This window comes from Panthera pardus, unplaced genomic scaffold (assembly GCF_024362965.1).
Source record: "Panthera pardus isolate Hobbes unplaced genomic scaffold, ASM2436296v1 HiC_scaffold_24, whole genome shotgun sequence".
Taxonomy (NCBI): domain Eukaryota; kingdom Metazoa; phylum Chordata; class Mammalia; order Carnivora; family Felidae; genus Panthera; species Panthera pardus.
The window spans coordinates 108,276,249-108,296,798 of NW_026526810.1; the positions used below are offsets into that span (position 1 = coordinate 108,276,249).

The 20,550-nt window shown below is 47.9% G+C and overlaps 1 protein-coding gene across 1 annotated transcript in view; it reads right to left on the minus strand.

Moving 5' to 3' along the window:
• Positions 1-20,550, minus strand: part of MAP3K9 (mitogen-activated protein kinase kinase kinase 9) — a 75,792-nt gene that overhangs the window by 45,843 nt on the left and 9,399 nt on the right. The window lies entirely within an intron of this gene.

Sequence of the window (20,550 nt, forward strand, 5' to 3'; positions counted from 1 at the left end):
ATGGGGCGGAGTTTGGAAGCACAAGGGTCAGCCCTTCACTGGAGGGGCCCAGGCCCCAGCAGGTCAACTCTTAGGGTGCTGGGCGTGGCCCACAGACCATGAGGCCCCACCCTGCCTAAGTGCAGCACCCACCCTCCTCTCTGGGAAGAAGGCACCACACCATGGGTGAAAAGGGATTCGGGGTTAACTAAAGCCTCTACAATACAACCAACATCCAGGATCAGAGAAGACAGGATGTTACTCAAGAGAGCAAAACTCCTCCCTGGTAACCCTCCTGCCTAAGAATCTGTGGACTTTGGTTAAAGATACTAGCTGTGCTGCTTAGGCCGGCAGTCCCCTACACAGGGGAGAGGGGGAGAGAGGAACGAGGAAGAGTTGGTCCTATAAAGGAAAACAGGAATGGAACCTCCTTCCCCCTCCCATCCCCCCTCCCATTCGTTCTGGCCATAAGTCGCCCCTTATAAGCACGGCCATCAGCGCTGGGAGTATTTACGGAGCGCTAACTACATACCAGTCACCGTGCTAAGCAGCCTACATGCACTACCTCCATCAATCACCTCAGGAAACGGGTACTGTTTCATTTCTGTTTACAGGTGAAGACGCTGCGGCCGAGCGAAGTGAGCACATTCGTCAGTTACACAGCCAGGACGTGGTAAATCTGGGACGATTGGCTACCACTCCCACGCTCTTGATGATGACCTTAGTGTAGCCCACACGCCCATCTTGCTTTAAGCATCTACCGTGGAGAAACATAGACACAAGAGACGAGAGACGGAAAGAAAGCCCTCGGAAGGAGGTCACAGAACACACAGCCGCCGGGGCTCCTGGGTGGCCCAGTAGGTTAAATGTCTGACTTCGGCTCAGGTCATGATCTCACAGTTCATGAGTTCGAGCTCCGTATCAGGCTCGCTGCTATCGGCGCAGAGCCCGCTTCAGATCCTCTGTCCCCCTCCCTCTGCTCCTCCCCTGCTCACGCTCTCTCTCTCTCTCTCTCTCTCAAAAATAAAATAAACTGAAAAAAATTTTTTAAGAATACACAGCTGCTGAGCTGTGAAGAAAGGACAGGGCTTCATCCAAGGGAAAGAGGCAGGAGGCCACTCTCAGCAAGGGGAATAGTGTGGTTTCAGGCCAAAGGGAAGAAACCCTGACACATGTAGGGAAGAGGAAATAGTCCCCGGTAGCTGGAGCAGGACGCAGCGGCAGCGAAGGGCTGGGGCCGGACCGGAAGACTGCAGGCCACGCAGACACGCTGGGAATCTGTCCGGAGTGACAGGCAGTTTGTGAGCAGGGAAGTGGTGTGGTTGCAGCGAGACAAACAGAACTGAAAGAGCAAGAGACAGGCAGCGAGGACACAACAGTGACCTTTACAGTTACCCAGGGGAGGTGGCGAAGAAGGAACCACGGTACTGGGGATGGAGACGACGGGCCAGCGAGATGGAGCGATTAATCACACGAACAGGGAGAAGGAGCGGCCAGTGAGTCCTGGGAAATCTCTCCGGCTTCACAGCACCCACGTGCTCCGGCTGGGTACCTGTAGGTCATCGACCTTTTGGGAAGGTATGCGCATTCAGCGAGGACGGGGGCTTTGGGAGGTTTCACTGCCCCGACCTCTGTGCCAACACACGCCCACCATCTCACGGCTTCCGATAGAGACTGAAGCTTCCCATCCCCTCCCAGCTCTCCATAATCACCTGGGAACACGGTTCCTTCACTTCCAGGCACAGTCACAAACTCACACATTACGAACTGCCACGGTCTGGACCACATGCAGTTCCACGGCCCTGACATGCTGGGACCAGACACTATTTGCCAACGCAGCTCAGTCCCGCGTTCATCTGGGACAACGGGCAAGCCCCAGATACCAGTGCTCTGTGCTTCACGATGTCAGCCAAGGGCAGGCAGCAGAGAGCTCGGAGAATGGCACGGGCTGAGAATGAGGCCAGAATTGATAGATGGGCTTCCCGGGGCTGCCTGTTGAGAGCCAGTCCTCCGGCACCTGGGCCGTAAGCACAGTGTTCAGACAGGCTAGTTAACAGGACTGTGATACTGGGGCCTCGGTTCAAACCTGGAGGGCGTCCAGGGCTCCAGGCCACTCCCAACTCTGGCTGGTTTTCTCGCGAATACGTGCAAGGGGGACAAGGGAAAAGATGTATACGTGTAAGCCAGCACTTGAAAGACAACTCCAAGCACCAGCCTTCCTGACGTGCCCACATCTGTGCCTGCTACATGATTCAACAGCATGAGGGGTGGATTTCTGCTGCTTTGTAGGGCTGGAGGATAGAGGGGACATGAGAGAGAACTCATATATTTATAGACTAACAATGGCTGGTCTCAAGAGACACAGCACAATTCATCAGCCTTTTTCAAGCTATTTTTCAATGACCCCTTTAACCAGCCCCAGCTTTCCATGGGAACTTCACTTTTATCTCTTCTCTCGACGCAGTGGCCCCTTCCCACCTCTCTCACGCTGCCGAGTGAAGGTTCTCTCACAGCCAAGCTTCTTGTGATTAAAACACAAATGGCCGCCGCCACCTTGCTGGCCAAACTTCCCAGCGTGTGTTTGCAGGACACCTTGCCCCCTGCCACATCCTAAAATAGGACTATTTCAACTCGGGCACCTACAGCCATTGCCACCTTGTGCAAATTAAGCTCAGATAACACAGCTGGGACTCTAGCCCTGAGCTCGTCCAGACACAGATGTCACCAGCAGGAAACGGAAAGGCAGAGGCAGAGCTTCTATGCGCCACTTTCCTTATTAAAGAACATCTCCACAAACACCTGCCAGCTCTGACCATTCCCACCACGCCGTCTCACCCTGACCGTGAAGAGCTGCCAGGTCTCAGTCATGCCTCAGCTACAAACTGGATAAAAATGATCAAGAAAGAGGCAGCACATCAAACCTTTGATGATTCTGTCAACAAAAAGCCATTCTTCTTCCTTGGCATGTGGACATGGGGCGTTGCTCCCAGGCTCCCCACGAACCTGTGTCCCCAGGCTCCGCCACCAGAGTCCCCTTGGCAGGCAGGGCAGGTGGCATTTTCAAAATGGCACAACGTCTCCCACCTTCTATGCTTTTCTCCGATGTGATCTGGACACTCCTCCCGCAGACAGGCGGGTCTCTGTCCCCTCTGAATCGCAGCGGGCCTGAGACTCCCGTTAACCACCAGAACGCAGCGTAAGTGACACTGCATGACTTCTGAGCCAGATCAGGAAAGACGACACAGCTTCTGCCTTGTTCACTGCAACACTTGTGCTTGAAGCCTTGAGCCACCGTGTCAGAAGGCCACCAGCCCCGAGCCAGCCACACTCGGAGGGCTCACATGTGGGCACCATCACCAGCAGCCCCAGCCTTCGAGTCCTCTCAGCCCAGGCACCAGACATGTGTGAACAAGCCTTTCTGAAGAGTTCCGCCTCCAGCTGCGGCCTCAACCAGACCCTCCAAATTGTTCCAGTTGAGGTTCCAGACATGGAGAAGCAGGAACAAGCCATTCCTCCTGAGCCCTTTCTAAATTCCCAGCCTGGTTTTCATCAGATAATGAAATGATTCTTGTTTGGGGCGGTTTGTTCTGAAGCAACAGTAATGGAAACAGTTGGTGACACGCTTGTGAGTCTATTGTCATATTGGCTGCTACCAGAGAAGCAGCTGCTCTCAGAGACAGTATTCTTAAAAAAGAATGAAAAGCTCCCTTTTATTGTGCATTTACTTTGTGCCAAGCATTATTCTAAGGGCTTGTGTGCATAATTTCATGTAGCATTACAATGCTATGAGTAAATACTAGGATTATCCTCATTTTACAGAAGAGGAAATGGACTCAGAGGTTGAGGACCTTGCCCAAGCCCGATCTGCCTGACTCAGAGCCTAGAACACTGTATCATACTCTGCTCCCCAGCCGCTTTGAGACAGGAGTGGTTTCTATATGGGAGACTTAAGTACTTGGGGACATGGCTTCCCTGTTCAGTACTCCAGGTGTGGGAATTTACTAAAGAATCTAGTGACAGAGGCACAACATTGACCAACACTTGGCCATGGCTGAACTGGGGCAGCCCCCTCCTCTGGAAAGTCACTGCTGTGGCCCACCATCCTTTTATCAACACCCTCTCCGCCCCCCGAACTGCTTTAAGACCTAACTCCTCCATCAGTGCCTGCCAAAGAGTTCTCCCTTCTGTAGACACCATCTCATGTACCCTTGGCACACTATTCCATCCTGCATCATACTGTTCTGGTTGTCTGGGTGTGTTTATGCCATATGGCTCCTGAGGACGGAAAGAATGTGGTCGAAGTGACGTCTACATCGCATACATAATAAAGGGATGTGTCGTATTTCCTACAGCACCTATGCAATCACAGGCACGTCAGTTTCTCACGAGGACCTGCTGGTTGAGAATCATAACCCATGCAAAATGCAAACACCCCAGGCATCACCCAAGGCATCACAGAGGAGAAAAGATTTTATTGTGGAGGAAGAAACAGCACGACACACCACAGCTGCCCATCACCATCACCATCACCTTGTAGCCAAGGAAGCCCGACCGCAAAGGCGCAAAACAATGGGAGTCGCCATTTTGAACCACAAATCCTTAATAGTCCTGGAAAGCTAAGAAAACACAGTAAAATTTCCTATGAGTCATTTCCCAACTTCTCATCTAAGAGTAGGGAGAGGCCAACCTCAAGTAACACCTCAGGCTAAGACTAGCTTTGTTCTGACTCACTGTCTTCCTGTCTATGCTACGGATGCCTTTCTGAGTACCCACCTTCCACCTCCATGCCCACTGGGATGGGTGAGATGAGGTTTGTACCTGTACCTTCCTGGCCTATCTCCAAAGATGACTCTTGAAATCCAAGCGATAGAGTTGAGGATCTTACTATGGTTGTGTAAAATCACAACCACACAGGTTCTCAAGGTGGTACATCTCTGTTTCCAGAGGGAGACCAGTCTGTTGCTTCCTTCCCTGATACCTAGAAAGGTGGCCATAATGGGCATACCCTGAAATTGTCAGGAAAATGTTCAAATGTCTTCTTTCCTGCCCTCAGGGAACCTCCTAGTGAGGAAAGGTCATAGAATATGTCCCTTTTCCTGAGCAGGGACATTCTTACTCTTCCTATAAGGTCATTATCAGTGACCTTCTCATTCCCAGCCTCTCCTTCAGTGTACTACATATCAAATCAAACACCAAAAAACTTATGAGGAGCCTAAAATTGGCTGGATTCATGGTCCATATGACCTAGAAGGATGCACACGAAGCCAGCCTTATGGGGCATCTGGGTGGCTCAGTTGGTTAAGCATCTGACTTCAGCTCAGGTCATGATCTCGTGGTTCGTGAGTTTGAGCCCCGCGTCAGGCTCTGTGCTGACAGCTCAGAGCCTGGAGCCTGCTTTGAGTTCTGTGTCTCCCTCTCTCTCTGTCCCTCCCCCACTGGGGCTCTGTCTATCTCTGTCTCTGTGTGTGTCTCTCTCTCTCTGTCCCTCCCCCACTGGAGCTCTGTCTGTCTCTGTCTCTGTGTCTCTCTCTCAAAAATAAATAAACATTTAAAGAAAAATTAAAGCCAGCCTTACATGCAGTGATCACGGGTGGAAAGGTGTCCAATGGCAGGGGCGGGTGGGGTGGTGGTGGCAACATCCAAAAGTAAATCAAAATTACATAGACTTTCTACTTATTTTGCCAGGCATTAGAGGATTCATGTGCTCCACAGAAGCACTTCTGCAGATCCCCCTTTTTTCTCCTATTTGTTGTCCTCACATAAAGAAACTCATGAATTTCCTGCTTAAAATTCCTTTTTAAAAAGTGTTTCTAACATGGGGCAGCCTGGGTGGGTTCGTTGGTTAAGTGTCCGATTTTGGCTCACGTCATGCTCTCATGGTTCATGGGTTCGAGTCCCGCATCGGGCTCTCTGCACTGACAGTGCACAGCCTGCTTGGGATTCTGTCTCTCCCCCTCTCTCTCTGCCCTTCCCCCGCTCCAAAATAAATAAACTTTAAAAAAAAAAAAAAGTGTTTCTGTCAGGGTGAATTTGCTGGATTCCAGTCCTTGTCCCCTCTGCTTGCCTTCCATCACCATAGCTTAAAAATACCGGTGGGGGGGGGCGCCTGGGTGGCTCAGTCAGTTGAGCGTCTGACTTCGGCTCAGGTCACGATCTCGCGGTCCGTGAGTTCGAGCCCTGCGTCGGGCTCTGTGCTGACAGCTCAGAGCCTGGAGCCTGTTTCGGATTCTGTGTCTCCCTCTCTCTGACCCTTCCCCATTCATGCTCTGTCTCTCTCTGTCTCAAAAATAAATAAATGTTAAAAAAAAAAAAAAATTAAAAAAAAAAAATACCGGTGGCAACAAACTCAAAATTCTCTTGGTGAGGCAGGAGAAGGGAAGAGCTGGGAGGCTTCACTCATAGTGGTTGGGTGTTATTTCACCAGCAGTCAAGTCAACTCGGAGCATTAAGGAATGAAGGCTGGAAAGCCCAATTTCTCTTTCATGATATTAATCTATGAATGTAAGTCAGCACTACAAAGCCTGCCCACCCGTCCTCCATAGGGAATGGAACTGCCACATGGGCCCAACGCGATCCATCTGGTTACAAACTCAGTTTGCAGGGCGCTTGGGTGGCTCAGTCAGTTGAGCATCCGACTTCAGCTCAGATCATATCTCACAGCTCATGGGTTCAAGCCCTGCATGAGGCTCTGTGCTGACAGCAGGGAGCCTGCTTGATATTCGCAAGAGTCAAATGATGTGGAAGCTTCTGTTATGGTCCAACTTTTGGATAGCTTTATATAAGCATAACTTTGATTCACCCTGAACCCTAACAAGAAGCAAAGCTGAGGCTACAGAATGATGGCTAAGATTCATACTGTGCTCCTGGAGGGGCCCTGGGGAAAGGGCAAAGGAGAAAGTAGCCCTCCGCTCCTATGCACTTTAGGACCACCAGGTCTAGGGCTGTCAGGTCCCTGGGTTAGAACAGTGAAGGATCCCCTCCCTGCAATTCCAGATGTGGGGATGATCTGCCCCACAAGGACCCCAAGACCAGGTTTAAAGCCACAGCTAGCCCCAGCGCACCCAGAGTCTGGTGAGTCACAGGGTCAATCCTACAGAACAAGCTGCTAGTATGGGGTCTCCCACTGCAATCTGCTCCCAGAGGACAGAGAAGAAAGACCACCACACGAGTGCTGGAGGGCCCTGGACTCGAGTTCAGGCCCCACCATTCTCTAGCTATGTGTTCTTGGGCAACGCATTAAACCTCTCTGAGCCTCAGTTTCCTCTACTGCAAAATGGGGTTACCACCACCTCCGCCTTGAGCATCTGAGACAGATACTGCTCCAAATTAAATTCTATAGCACCAAATACAAAATATGATTATTCTTCATCTCATCTCTAGGAATACTGGGGGGCGAAATGGAGGGCATTTATCTCTGTCACCATAAATAATAAGCTAAGGAAAGAAAACAGATAATGTCACTAATAATCTTAAATCATCGGGCTTATGTGGGAAAGGCTTATGAGAGGCTTATGTGGGAAAAATTTAAGTTGCTTTTCTATTACCATCCATGGGACTGGATGGGCCACACTTCCTTGTCACCAGCTGCCATGCACTTGGAAAGGACAAGCTAATTTATGATGAATTTTATGATTTTGAGGGAGAGGGGAGAACTGGCAATTACAGAGAGATTGTTAATGACCCACCATGGGATTCCTATCCCTAAACACAGATAGCTAGGAGCTGACTACTTAAAAATGTTTTTCAATCTGATCAGAACATGGGCGGAGGCCCCTCTTTTCCAAAGAAGACAAACAAATGCCCAACAGATACATGAAAAGATGCTCAACATCACTAATCATCAGGAAGATGCAAATCAAAACCACAATGAGATATCATGTCACATCTGCTAGGATGCCTATTACCAAAAAGCAAGAGATAACAAGTATTGGGGAGGATGTTTAAAAAAAAAAAAAGGGAATCAAGGCGCCTGGGTGGCTCAGTCGGTTAAACGGCCGACTTCGGTTCAGGTCATGATTTCACGGTCCGTGAGTTCGAGCCCCGCGTCGGGCTCTGTGCTGACAGCTCAGAGCCTGGAGCCTGTTTCAGATTCTGTGTCTCCCTCTCTCTGACCCTCCCCCATTCATGCTCTGTCTCTCTCTGTCTCAAAAATAAATAAACGTTAAAAAAAAAAAATTTAAAAAAAAAAGGGAATCTCTGTGCACTGCTGGTAGAAATGTAAATTGCTGCAGGCACGGTGGGAAACAATATGGATACTCCTCAAAAAATTTAAAAGTAGAACCACCATATGATCCAGCAATTCTACTTCTGGGTATATATCCAAAGGAAATGAAATCATTATCTCCAAGAGATATCTGCACCCCCATGCTCACTGCAGCATTATAGCCATGGTATAGTAAGAATCAAGTGTCTATCCACAGACGAATGGATAAAGACGACGTGATGTACATACATATACGATCAAGTATTATTTGGTCCATAAAAAAAGAAAATTCTGCCATTTGTGACAATGCGGATGGACCATGAGGGCATTATGCAAAGTGAAATAAGTCAGACAGAGAAAGATACGTACTGACTCTAAAAAAGAGGCAAACTCAGAAACAAAGCAGAATGGTGTTTGCTAGGGGTTGAAGGGTAGAGGAAATGGAGACACGCCGGCCAGAGAGCGCAAACTTCCTGTTAGAGGATGAGTAAGTTCTGGGGGTCTAACATACAGCATGGTGACTATAGCTAACAATACCGTATTGGGGCGCCTGGCTGGCTCAGTCGGTAGACCATGCTACTCTTTGTCTCAGGGTTGTGCGCTCAAGCCCCGCGTTGAGTGTAGAGATTACTTAAAAATAAAATCTCTTAAAGAAAAACACAAAACCTATTATATATTTGAAAATTGCTAAGAAGAGTAAATCTTAAATGTTGTTACCACACCAAAAAATAATTATGTGAGGTGACAGATGTGTTAACTAAGCCTGCTGCGGTAACCATTTCGCAATATATATGCATATCAAAACATCACATTGTACACCTTAAACTTACGCAATGTTACCTGTCAATTATATCTCAATACAGCTGGCAGGGGTGGGGGGGGGGGGGAGAGGAGGAGTCTACTGTTTTTACTTCCTGAACACTAAAATACATGGCAGAGCTTGAACAGTGGTCTCTTTTATATAACCCAGTGAAGACATGATTGTTAGTGGGCAGGAAAGATGCAGACTTTGCTGCTCAGCTTTAAAAAAAAATTTTTTTTAACGTTTATTTATTTTTGAGACAGAGAGAGACAGAGGATGAATGGGGGAGGGTCAGAGAGAGGGAGACACAGAATCTGAAACAGGCTCCAGGCTCTGAGCTGTCAGCACAGAGCCCGACGCGGGGCTCAAACTCACGGACCGCGAGATCGTGACCTGAGCCGAAGTCGGCCGCTCAACCGACTGAGCCACCCAGGCGCCCCTGCTCAGCTTTGACCTCTGGGGCTATAAGCAAGGCATCCCTGATCCCTTGGATGGTGCAGATGCCTCAGATGCTGTCGCCCACGATACTTGGGACCTATCTGGGAAACATGGCAGAGTGACAGGCCCCACTGTCAGGGGCTGGGAGTGCCTGGAATAAAAGACCTGTCACTGGACCCAGGCAACCCAAAAGCCTGACTTTAGGCAAATTACTCAACGTCTTGTGGTCACAGCTCTAAGATTCCATTAAGCTCTAGTCTAATCCATAAACACAAAAGGGAGTTATGAATGACTGGAAACTGGAGACTATCACTGTTTCCCCCAACTACAGCTTTCACCTTCCTCTTGGATTCTGAAGGTTAACAGAATGCAGAAACAAACAAAAATAAAATGTATCCAGATGGCATGCACTCCACGGAGGGAAGTGGCAGGAGATGAGGTACACAGACAGGAATAGGCAAATCACACAGAAAGAAAACACAGTCGCATCTGCACTGTGCAATCTGGGATACCTCTTTTTCTTTTTTCAAGAATACCTTTTCCTGTTACCTTGCCTTATCGGGCATATCAAGTTGCAAGCAGTCACAAGGATCTGCAGAGAAAGGTCTGAGTTACTAGATCAGTCGCTGCCAGGGCCCCACGATCCACTGTGAAGGCTCAACCCCCAAGGTAGACAGATGGGTAGAGAGTCAGAGCCTCCACGGCTGGGCAATTCCAGAGACAAACATTCTAAGCTTTCTAAGCTCCAAGAAACACCCTCTTCTAGAGTCCTAAGCTCCTGAAAAGTTTATGAAACAGAAATGGACATACAAAAGCAAAGCTTGATGACCTCAATTCAGTTTGTTCAGTAGAGGAGTTTGAGTCCATCCAGAAAGGAACTAGGGGGTAGAAAAGGCAAGGCTATATGCAAAGTCCTATACTGGGGGTGATTTGTGGGAAAGGGGAGGTAGGGAGCAGGATAAAATGGAAGAAAGAAAAACATTACCTCTGCCATCAATAATTCTACTGGGATTCCTGTGTTTTCACAGAAAAAAATTATCGAAGGAGACAACAGCAACAACAAACCCCACACATTAATTACATTTGCTTCTAAGAAGTAAACTTAGCGTTTCGGGTAGGAATAAGATGGACTTTTCTTTGTACTTCAGTTTTGAACTATTCTTACCTTCTGTACGTATCACTGTGCCTATAACTATAAATATCTACACTGCAATTGGAGAACAGGACTAAAACACTTAACAGGCAAGTACAAGACAATTTATACTTAAAAGTAGAAGATCACAAATTACGGCTCTAAAGACTGAGGAAATAAACATAGCCTCTGGAATTACAATAATAATGATCGATATGTGGAGCACTTACCGTGTGCCAGACGGTGCTAAGCGCTTCATCTAGATTATTTCACTGAATCCTCACCTCTACCCTATAAAATGAGATGGGTGCAATTATCATTATTCCTATTTAACATTAACAAAAACTAAAGCACAAAGAGTTTATCATTTGTGCAAGGTCCCAGCTATCAAGTAATAGAGCCAAGGCACCAACCACACCTCACCCAGAGCTCACGTGAGCTCATCTCCAATGAAAGAGGGGGTTCACATCCTAAACGCGGACTCTAAAGGAGAGTGGGGGCATTGTTGAGATAATATCCTGGGCTGGAGGGAGACGTTAATGCATGGGAACAGGCACAGTGCTGGAATCTGTGATGACCAAACCCACAAACATTTCCTGAGGACCTACTAAGTGCTGGGCCCAGCCAGATGTGCAATAGCTATAGGCAATAAAGCTGCTGCACAGAGATGGGCAAGGGGCAGTGACGCGCCATCCTCCTACCAAAAGAAGACCGCAGCATTCAAAAGAAAATCTCTTCAGCCCGCCCTGAATATTCCAGTCTTAAAAAAGGCCGTGCAATAATCACGCTAAGTTGACTTGGGGAAGAAGCCAGGAAGAGGTGTGAAAATGGCCTTCCCTTTGACCTTGGCCGTGGACTGGTGCAGCAGAGGAGAGAGAGATATACTGCCTTCCTCCTGGGGCAAAATCATTTTAATTATCAACTGAGAGGCCAGCAGAGCCATAAAACCGGCCAGCTGTCCCATTCATTCAGGCCAAAGGCCGTAACAAGACAAGGCAGCATTTCTCAGGGGGGTAAGCACTGTGAGTTAAGATAGGTCTGGAGACAGTGAGAGAGACACCGCCTTCTCTACAAGAAGCCCAGACATGGCTGGAAGCGGCTGGGGGGGGGGGGGGGGGGGGGTGGGTACCGGTCCCCTTCTGCGGCTTCAGCTGAAATAAATCTGCCTTTTACAGTAAAACTACCCCTGGCCGACTTGGGAAAAGTCAGCTCAGGGCTGCCTAAAATCCTCAGGCTACTTTTTTGTTTTGTTTTAAGTAGCCTCCATGCTCAACGTGGAGCCCAGCGCAGGGCTTGAACTCACAACACTGAGATCAAGACCTGAGTTGAGATCAAGAGGTGGATGCTTAACCGACTGAACCCCCCAGGCCCCTGTCCTCATGCTACTTTAAAAAGGGAAAGTGAACTATATCCTGTGTACATCTAAAATAACAAGGAATAGAAAGAAGTTTCTCCTACTCCTTGGAAAGAGGAAAAGAGCACAGCTTCGTTACTGAATGTGGTCCCTATGGGGCACATGGCACACACTGTTTCATACCACCTCTTTTTTTTTTTTTTTTAAGTTTATTTTGAGAGAGAGAGAGAGAAAGTGAGAGTAGGGGAGGGGTAGAGAGCGATGAAGAGAGAGACAGAATCTGACAGCGCAGAGCCCTATGTGGGGCTCAAATCCATGAACCGCACAATCATGACCTGAGCCAAAGTCGGATGCTTAACCGACTGAGCCACCCAGGCGCCCGTTTCATACCATCTTAAAACAACACTGCTCTCTTCTGTAATGCCTACATTTTGCAGATAAGGATCCTGGCCCCAAGAAGCTACCCACATGTCCCATGTCAGGGCTCAAGAAGTAGCTTTAATCCAAGTCTCTCTGACTCCCAAGCCAGCATTCCTTCCATGTGTGGAAGGACCAATGGGATTCCCAAAACCAAGCATAGGGGGAAATGCTTTCTTCTCAGATCAAAACCTCCAAGTTTCCTACAGAGAGCAAAAATCCCGGGGACGAGCAACCCTCAGCTTTAATATGTCTCATTTCTAGACCTCTCTGTCATGCTCCAGCATCTGCATGAGCACAATCTTCCTGCAACTCTGTTGGGGAGGGGGACGGAGGCACACAAACACCTGAGTGGTCTTGAGCCCCATCTGTAAAAGCCTAACGTCAATTCAGAGAAGTGGGGATGGGAAGCTGATAGCAAAGTTCTGAGACACCAGGATGCCCCTCATTCAGTCCCAAGGACAGAAATGGCATTTGACGAACTGCGTCCTGCCTCCAGGATGAAGGCTGCCCTTGGTTTATTGTGAATCCCCATCATGATTCATGTGACCGGAGCATCTTCTCTCGGCAAGGCCATCTGTCACGCCCTGGGCAGCAAAGGGGCAGGGAGTTCCTGTGAGCTCCAGTCAACTGTGTTCTCGCTAAACCACTTGGAGAATATTCCCCACCAGGAGCTCTGGCCCCTGAAACAAAAAGCCAGAAAGCAGGGAACCCGGGCCTGTGGCAGACCACGTAATCACCACCTTCTCCCAAACACCCATTCACACTTTAAGTCACACGATGTCAGTCCTGGAAGGGACCTCAGGGACCATCTCGTCCAAACCTTTCATTTCACACTCGTGGAACCTGAGGCTCAAGAGAGCACAAGATGTGCCCAAAGGCAACCCAGCCAATCAGTGCCGAGGGTGGCACGTGGGTCTATGCTCCTCCACTGCACCCATTCATTCTTCCCTTACTCACAGGCCCAGTTTAAGAAGTTCGCTGTAACAGGGGCACATGGGTGGCTCAGTCGGTTAAGTGTTCGACTTCGGCTCAGGTCATGATCTCACGGTTTGTGAGTTCGAGCCCCGCGTCGGGCTCTGTGCTGACAGCTCGGAGCCTGGAGTCTACTTTGGATTCTCTGTCTCTTTCTCTCTCTGCACCGCCCCCCCCCCCCTCAAAAATAAACGTTAAAAAAAAAAAAAAAGAATAAGAAATCCTCTCTAACAGTGTTGATTCATAACCTTCTCAGAGTCTTGGATTAGTCAAAGTAGTACACCCCAAATGAACCTATACACAATTCTGCGTAGATTCCAAGGGATTCAAGAGTGCTGTGTTAACAACCTGTCCCTAATAAGAGCAACAAATATGGCTCTACAAGAAGCTGATGGGGGACTGAAGGGGATTCTAAGGTAAAGAGATGGGTGGCCCGGGGAAGAAGCTACATTTGTCTCTCGACTCAACAAGACCACGCACATCACACCTCGAGTCTCACTTTCTCTATCCATAAGTAACCCTGAGCTACCTCACAGAAATGAGGTAGAACACCGGGTCAGGAATGGAAATTCTTCCAAGAGGCGTGGAGGAAGGTGGAGCCAGGCAGGCTCTGGTCTCCTTAGAGCCCCTGAAGCACAAATCTTGACCCTGAGTGGTGACAGTGCCACAGACCAGCTCCAAAAGGTTCAGGTCACTACTTAGCTGTTACCCGGCTTGCCTGGGGAAAGGTGTAGGGAAGAGAAGACACAGTAATTTGGCTTTCAAGGCAACAGCAGCTCAAATCAGAGGAAACAGAGATAAAAGGGAAAACACTAAGGAATCTGGAAATCAGAGCCCGCACACGACTAGAAGCCCTGCTTGTCCTGCAACTGCACCCTCAGTGAGGCTGTTTCTCCAAGATAACAACTCAGGGTCCAGGATACCTACTAAGATCCTTCGCACAACACCATCTTCTGCTCCGACAGCAACGCAGGCTTTAGAGGTGCCTAAACATTGCCCAGGGCCCCACACTACCTCCTACACCACTGAGTAAGCTGCAGAGAAGCCCCAGAGCCACCAAAGGTGAAGGAAGGCACTCCAGAGCAAGCTTGGGGAAAGGGTGGCAAAGAGACCAGTTTCCCTCCTGATTCTTCTCAGCAGCCCCTCAGCCCCACCATCCACAGGAAAGGACCCAGGGGATGTCAAGGGCACTTGCCTCTTGTGGGGGGTGGGGGGGGGGCATGCTCTCACTGGACATTTGTGCCTGCTCGTCTCCTTGCCTGGACCGTCCTGGCCTTACCTACCCTCACTGCTTTGTCTCATGAACTCCTCCCTACTCCCTCGGGAGATTCTCAGGCATGTCCCTTTATTATCATTCTCATGGTACCAACATCTGCCCTGAACAGTATGCCCAGAGTCATGACTTTACATTTTAGGTCTTTCCCCCATGACTCCCCGGGGGGCTCTGTGAGGGCAGGGCAGGTGTCTGTTTTCGTTTACTGTTATATCCTCAACACCAAGCACTCCAGTTGACACACAAAGAAGAAGCGTCTTTGTGCGAAGACGGCCACGCCCAGGGGAAAATGGACAAGCAAGGTTCCCAGGCAAAGTTAAAGAACTGAGGTCTGCAACCCAGACCTTCTGGCCTCACCCGCTTCTTCTGCTGAGTCGTGTTCACCTGGCTGGTTGGTTGCTTCGTCTCAGCCTCATCCACGTATGTCTTCATTTTGACTCACAGAACATGTCTCTGTGTTCATCCAAAATGCTACCCATCAGCTGAACAGAATACTCTGGTACATGCCTGGTGGCTGCTAGCTAACCTTAGCTATTGCCTCCTACAACCAAAATGACCCAATTCATTAAGCACTGATATGCTTTTGCCAGGAAAAAAATCCTCAAAACATGTCCATCACCCTCCAATTCCAAAAGAAGGAGCTTGAGGAAAGAACCACAAAGAACAGAAATGGGAAGAAAAATGGAGAGAGAGCCAGCAGCACCCGAGCCAGGTACTGTTGAAGTATCTCACTGGGGATGCATTCCTGAGGCATAAAAAAAGGCATTTATGCACCTCTTATAAAGGACTGGGAACTGGGCTCTCTAGCCCATACTTTGCTGCCTCCCAGACCCATCCTGGGGATGTTTTATAGTTTATTTTATGCTCTTATAGGAAAAACTGCTATTATGGCCACTCTTCATCCTTTTCTAGGCAAGTCCTTCCTGCCACATTGCTCTTGGCCAGGATCCCTGTGCCCTACTTGCTTCTTCCATTCCTTCTTTCCTGCGCATAGGAATGCGCTCTACCTCAGCGTACAGGAGGAAGGGCACCAGAGAGTGGAATCCAGTGGGTCAGACCGTTCCACAAGCCTTGCAGCTGGCATGCTGTCAGTCTGGAGAAATCCTCCCCAGGAAACACAGTCGGGGCTGTGGCCAGTGTCCAGTCCAGGTGTAAACCAGGGCTTAGATGTTACAGCCTGCCTGAGATCAAGGGCAAGACGGAAGCTCTGTCCCCCTGACTCTTCCAAAGAAAGCAAGTCTTCGGCTTCCTTATCTTGTCAACTCCGGAGAGAAGGCTGAAGAAGGGCACCAAGTGCAACTGAGCAGAGACACCAGAGGGAGAGGTGCTACTCAGGCCTTGAGTCACAAGAGGAGCAGCCAATCAAACTCAACAAAACTAGAACTGAGACTGTAAGGAGCACAAAAGGGGATTCACACGTTGGGAACACAAGGATCGCTGAGGTTGGATGGAATGGACTGGCAGTGGATGCAGGCAGCACAGGGGTGGGGGGAGGGGGGGCGGCCTGCTCCAGCAGTATCCGGCAGCCCACAACTGGCTGCAGTGGAGACACTGGCCAGTGGATTATTCGGGGCTGGCATCCAGGAAGCGTGCAGGGAAAGAAGAGGGCAGAGGCACGGGAGGACGGCAACAAATACACGGCGAGAATACCACCCTCGGCACCGGAAACGATGGCGAACTCGGACATTAGGAAGGGGGTGAGGGCCTGGAGATCACACGGAGGATGAAAAGCGACATCTGTACCAGGGAGGCAGGAGGGACGTCCTTTGACAAGAGAAGCGGAAGCTTTACATTTTGAGATCCTGTAAGCAGGCCAGTTCAAGTGATACTGCGCTCGCTCATTTATTCACTCATTCATGTACCTGGGAAGCTAAAGACACAAAATCCGTTTGGAGGCAGAGCGGATGCTCCTGAAATCATCGCCAACATAAAGAGGCCAGGGGATGCAGGCTGGCAGCCGGCTACAGGCCAGCAGTGCTTTGTTCTATTTTTCAATGGCCCGCGCTGGATGCAGCACGCACTCCCTTCATCGTTCCCACCAAGCCCTATAGCTTCACACCAGCGGCTTCACAGACGTACTGACCCTGGAAGACATCTGAGCTTGCCACACTAATATCCTCTACGTGCTCTCAGGTAGCGTGTGTTCAGCACGAGGCGACTACTTAGCAATGACCACAGTGATGGACTGTCGGGAGGAAGCGGCCAGGTTTGCGCTGAGCACAGGAAAATGGGTAAGGTTTGGACCGGCAGAGACACGAGGCAAGGCCACCCCGGGAAGCAAGGTTATTCCCATGGCAAGGGTGTAATGAGGCCTCAGTGGCCCGGAAGCACAGAGTGTATTCCAGGGGAAAGAGGAAACCAGCTTGGCTTAAGGGGAAAGTGCCTTTAGAGGAAGAGAGAGATAAAGGCAGCAAAGACCTCATGAGAAGTTTCGGGTGACATCCAAACCAAAGAAGGCGGGTGTGGTTAGTCCCAACCAAATGCAGTCCACCACTCACCTCTGGTTTTCAGCTATGAAGCTAAGAGTAAATTGATCAGCTCTTAATGAAATGTGGCTGCTATGGCTCTATGAGTAGGACAGCAATAGCATTCCTAATTCTATAAAACCAAAGCACTATAGGGCCACGTGAAGCAATTCAGCGAGACGCCCCAGCCGCCCAAAAGCAGTGTGCCAGCAACAGCGTGGTGACTGGGAACACAAGCTGAGGGGTCAGGCCTGGGTACTAAGTCTGCTCTTAGGACTGGAGGTGAGATCCTAGAGAAATGGATGACTCCTTGGAGCCTCGGTTTCCTCATCTGTAAAATAAAGACATTCATAGTCTTTACTCTGCAGGGTTGCTGTAAGAGTTAAAACAGAATCTACATGAAATGCTCAGACAGTGCCTGACCTAAAGAGAGCACTCATTTTATATATAATATATATATATATATATATTTTTTTTTTTTTTTTTGAGAGAGAGAGAGCGAGTGCATGCACTTGTGGGGGAGGGACACAGAGAGACAGAATCCCAAGCACGCTCCACGCTGTCTGCACAGAACCCGGCAAGGGGCTCAAACTCACAAAACCATGAGATCATGACCTGAACCCAAATCAAGAGTCAGACACTTAACCAACTGAGCCACCCAGGTGCCCCAATCGCATCAGTTATATTATTATTGTTACTGTTATTATTAAGGGTTTGGTTTAGTTAATATAGCATATCTAAGTAGCAGAAGACTGTGCAACCTTTAAATACCTCGTGGTGGAAGAATATTTATTTACGTAACAAGTCACGACCCGCTGACAAGGAGGGCAGCATGAGAGCATGCTACACGGTTATTAGGATTTCCTGTGTATGATTCTGGGTAAAAAACACACATAAATGCAAAAACTGGAAAAACTGCTTTACCTCTATGTTTTTCTGTGTTTTCTAAGAGGAGAAAAGAAGTGATTTAATAATAAAAGTAATAACACAACCTTCACTTTGGGCAAGGCTTTTCAATGTCCAAAGCTTTTTCCTATGATCTCATTTTTACACTAATGTAAGCTTGAATGACCGCTATTAAACTGCTATTCTGCCAAATGCCTGTAAGCCAAAATCCAGAAATCCATCTCCTTACCCCCAAAAGGGCAATCTTTCCACTAAAAGACCATCTTTCACTGACACCTTTGCTAACCATCAAGTCTCTGGTTTTCCCCAGTGGATGGAGCAGAGACACAAATCCAATTATACAGCCAAGGTTTTCTGCAAGTAGTTTAAGAAGGGATGTTTAAGTTAATGATGCAACATGGTAAAGTAGTATAAACCATTAGTTAAATCGGGGGACTGAGCCACACGTCCCAAGGCCTGGCTAACCTTGTTTGGCTATATGATGCTTAATATCTGAAGTAATAGTTCTTCCCAATGCATGCCCCACATTAAGATGCCATGGTAAGACCGCCAGCTGCTTCCACCACCGGCCTCCCCTGGCAGCAGACCCTGATTACTAGCTGGGCTCGCTGCCACCCAGATTAAAGCCCTGCCTCTCCCAGCCTCCTCTGCGCCAGCCATGGCTATATGATTACATTCTGGCCAATTAATGCAAGCAGATGTGTCTTGCTGGACTTCTGGGAGGTTCATGGGAGCCAACTCAGTGTCAGGAGCACCTTTTTCTGTGCTTCTGCTTTTTGTCCCCCTTCAGGCCTGTTACTTGGACCAAATAACTGGCATTTCAGCAGCCATCTTAGACCATAAGGCAAGCCTAAGGATGCAACCCATGTACTGGGCTGCCGTGAAAAATAGGAGCCTGGGTCCCTGACGACACTGTGGTGTTCTTAACCCTGCAGACCTCTTTTCAAAGACAAATGAATGTATACTTTGTTTTAGCCACTGATATTTTGGTTTTTAGGTGATGCGCAGCCAACCCTAAACTTATTGAGGATTATGGACCAATATAGGATGCTACACATGTTCCATTGCCAGTTAACAGCACGTGACTTTTAAAAGTAGGTGACTAGGATAATAAAGCATTTTAATAAATCACCTTTTTCCTGAATCTTTTGTAACATATGTTTATCACCAACTACTTTCCTTTTTCCACAAAGACAGCCCCAATATATACATTCTCTTTTCTCTAGTGGTTCTAAGTCAACTAACACGTAGGATTCATAGCATTCTGCCCTCACATGACAGCGACCAAAATCCAACTCTCTGGAACCAAGAAAAAAACAGGCCAGTGTACCCAGGTCTGCAAAAACACTAAGTTCTGACTCTCCAACTGGCGGGTAAAAACTAGCACAACATTATTTTAAATGATTAAAATGATTTTCAAGTCACGCCCACAGAGCAATGGAGTAAAAACAACAACGCCATCGAGGCTCATATTGGATTTATACAGTCCCGGCAAACAGCCACCACAGACAAATTTCAAGAAGCTACCCCAGCTCCCATGAGAGATACACAGCAGACATCAATATCAGCACCAACCACACAGCCCAATGGACTATGCACGTTTCTGGGCATCTGTTACCGTGAGGAGGTCAAGGGTCATACTGCCCCATGTAAGTCCAACTCTCGTCACGACATAGTACACCTGAGGGCTCCACCTTGGCAATCCTAAAGCCCCCTAAAGACAAAGAAAGACCAGGTTTTTGTCTCTCAGATGACAGAATGGCATTGAGGTCTCTTGCCATCTCCTGCAACAAGTAAACTTTTCCTTCACAAGAACCTAGACTTCCATACATAATCTCACAAAAGGTAAATCCTCGTGTTTAGCTTAAATTACACCCAAGTTTGAAACTTCTTGGAGGAAATGATTGACTTTTACAGTTCCATCATCCTAGCCCAAGTTTTTAAGATTAGAGCACTTTGCCTACTTCTCCCAGCATGATAAGAAAAAATAAAGTTCACTTTCTACATTACATTTTCTACCAACTCATCTGCTTATTCTTACCCCATCATCCAAAGCAAAGTCTAGGCAGAAATGTGAAAAGGGTCACCAAAAGTTTTAGCTTATTTAAACATTTACAGAACAGAATTTGAGAGGAGGGATGAGAATAATCGTATTTTATTTTATGGAACTTAAATCCCTTACATGCATTATATCTAATGTTCCATGCTTTTGCAAGGATGAATTTTTCTATTGTTAAGGGTGAAGAAGGCTCAGGTAGAAGAGATAAGGGTAAGAAAGGCTATCTTAAAGTAAATTAGAAAATATATATTGGGGTGTGTGTGTATTTACTTTAAGGGTAAGAAAGTCTATTTTAAAGTAAATTGGAAAATATATATTTGTGTGTGTGTGTATTTACTTTAAAAACATTTAGAAGGATAGGTCAAATGTAATACTTATGCTTCCTGAAGGAAAACATTATGGGTTACCTTTCTCTCTCTCTCTCTCTCTTTTTTATCTACACTTACTAACTTTTGTACAACAAAAACATGCATTACTTATATAATTTTACTTATTATTTTAAAAAATTTAAAAAGTATTTAAAAAAAAATTTTTTTTTAACGTTTAT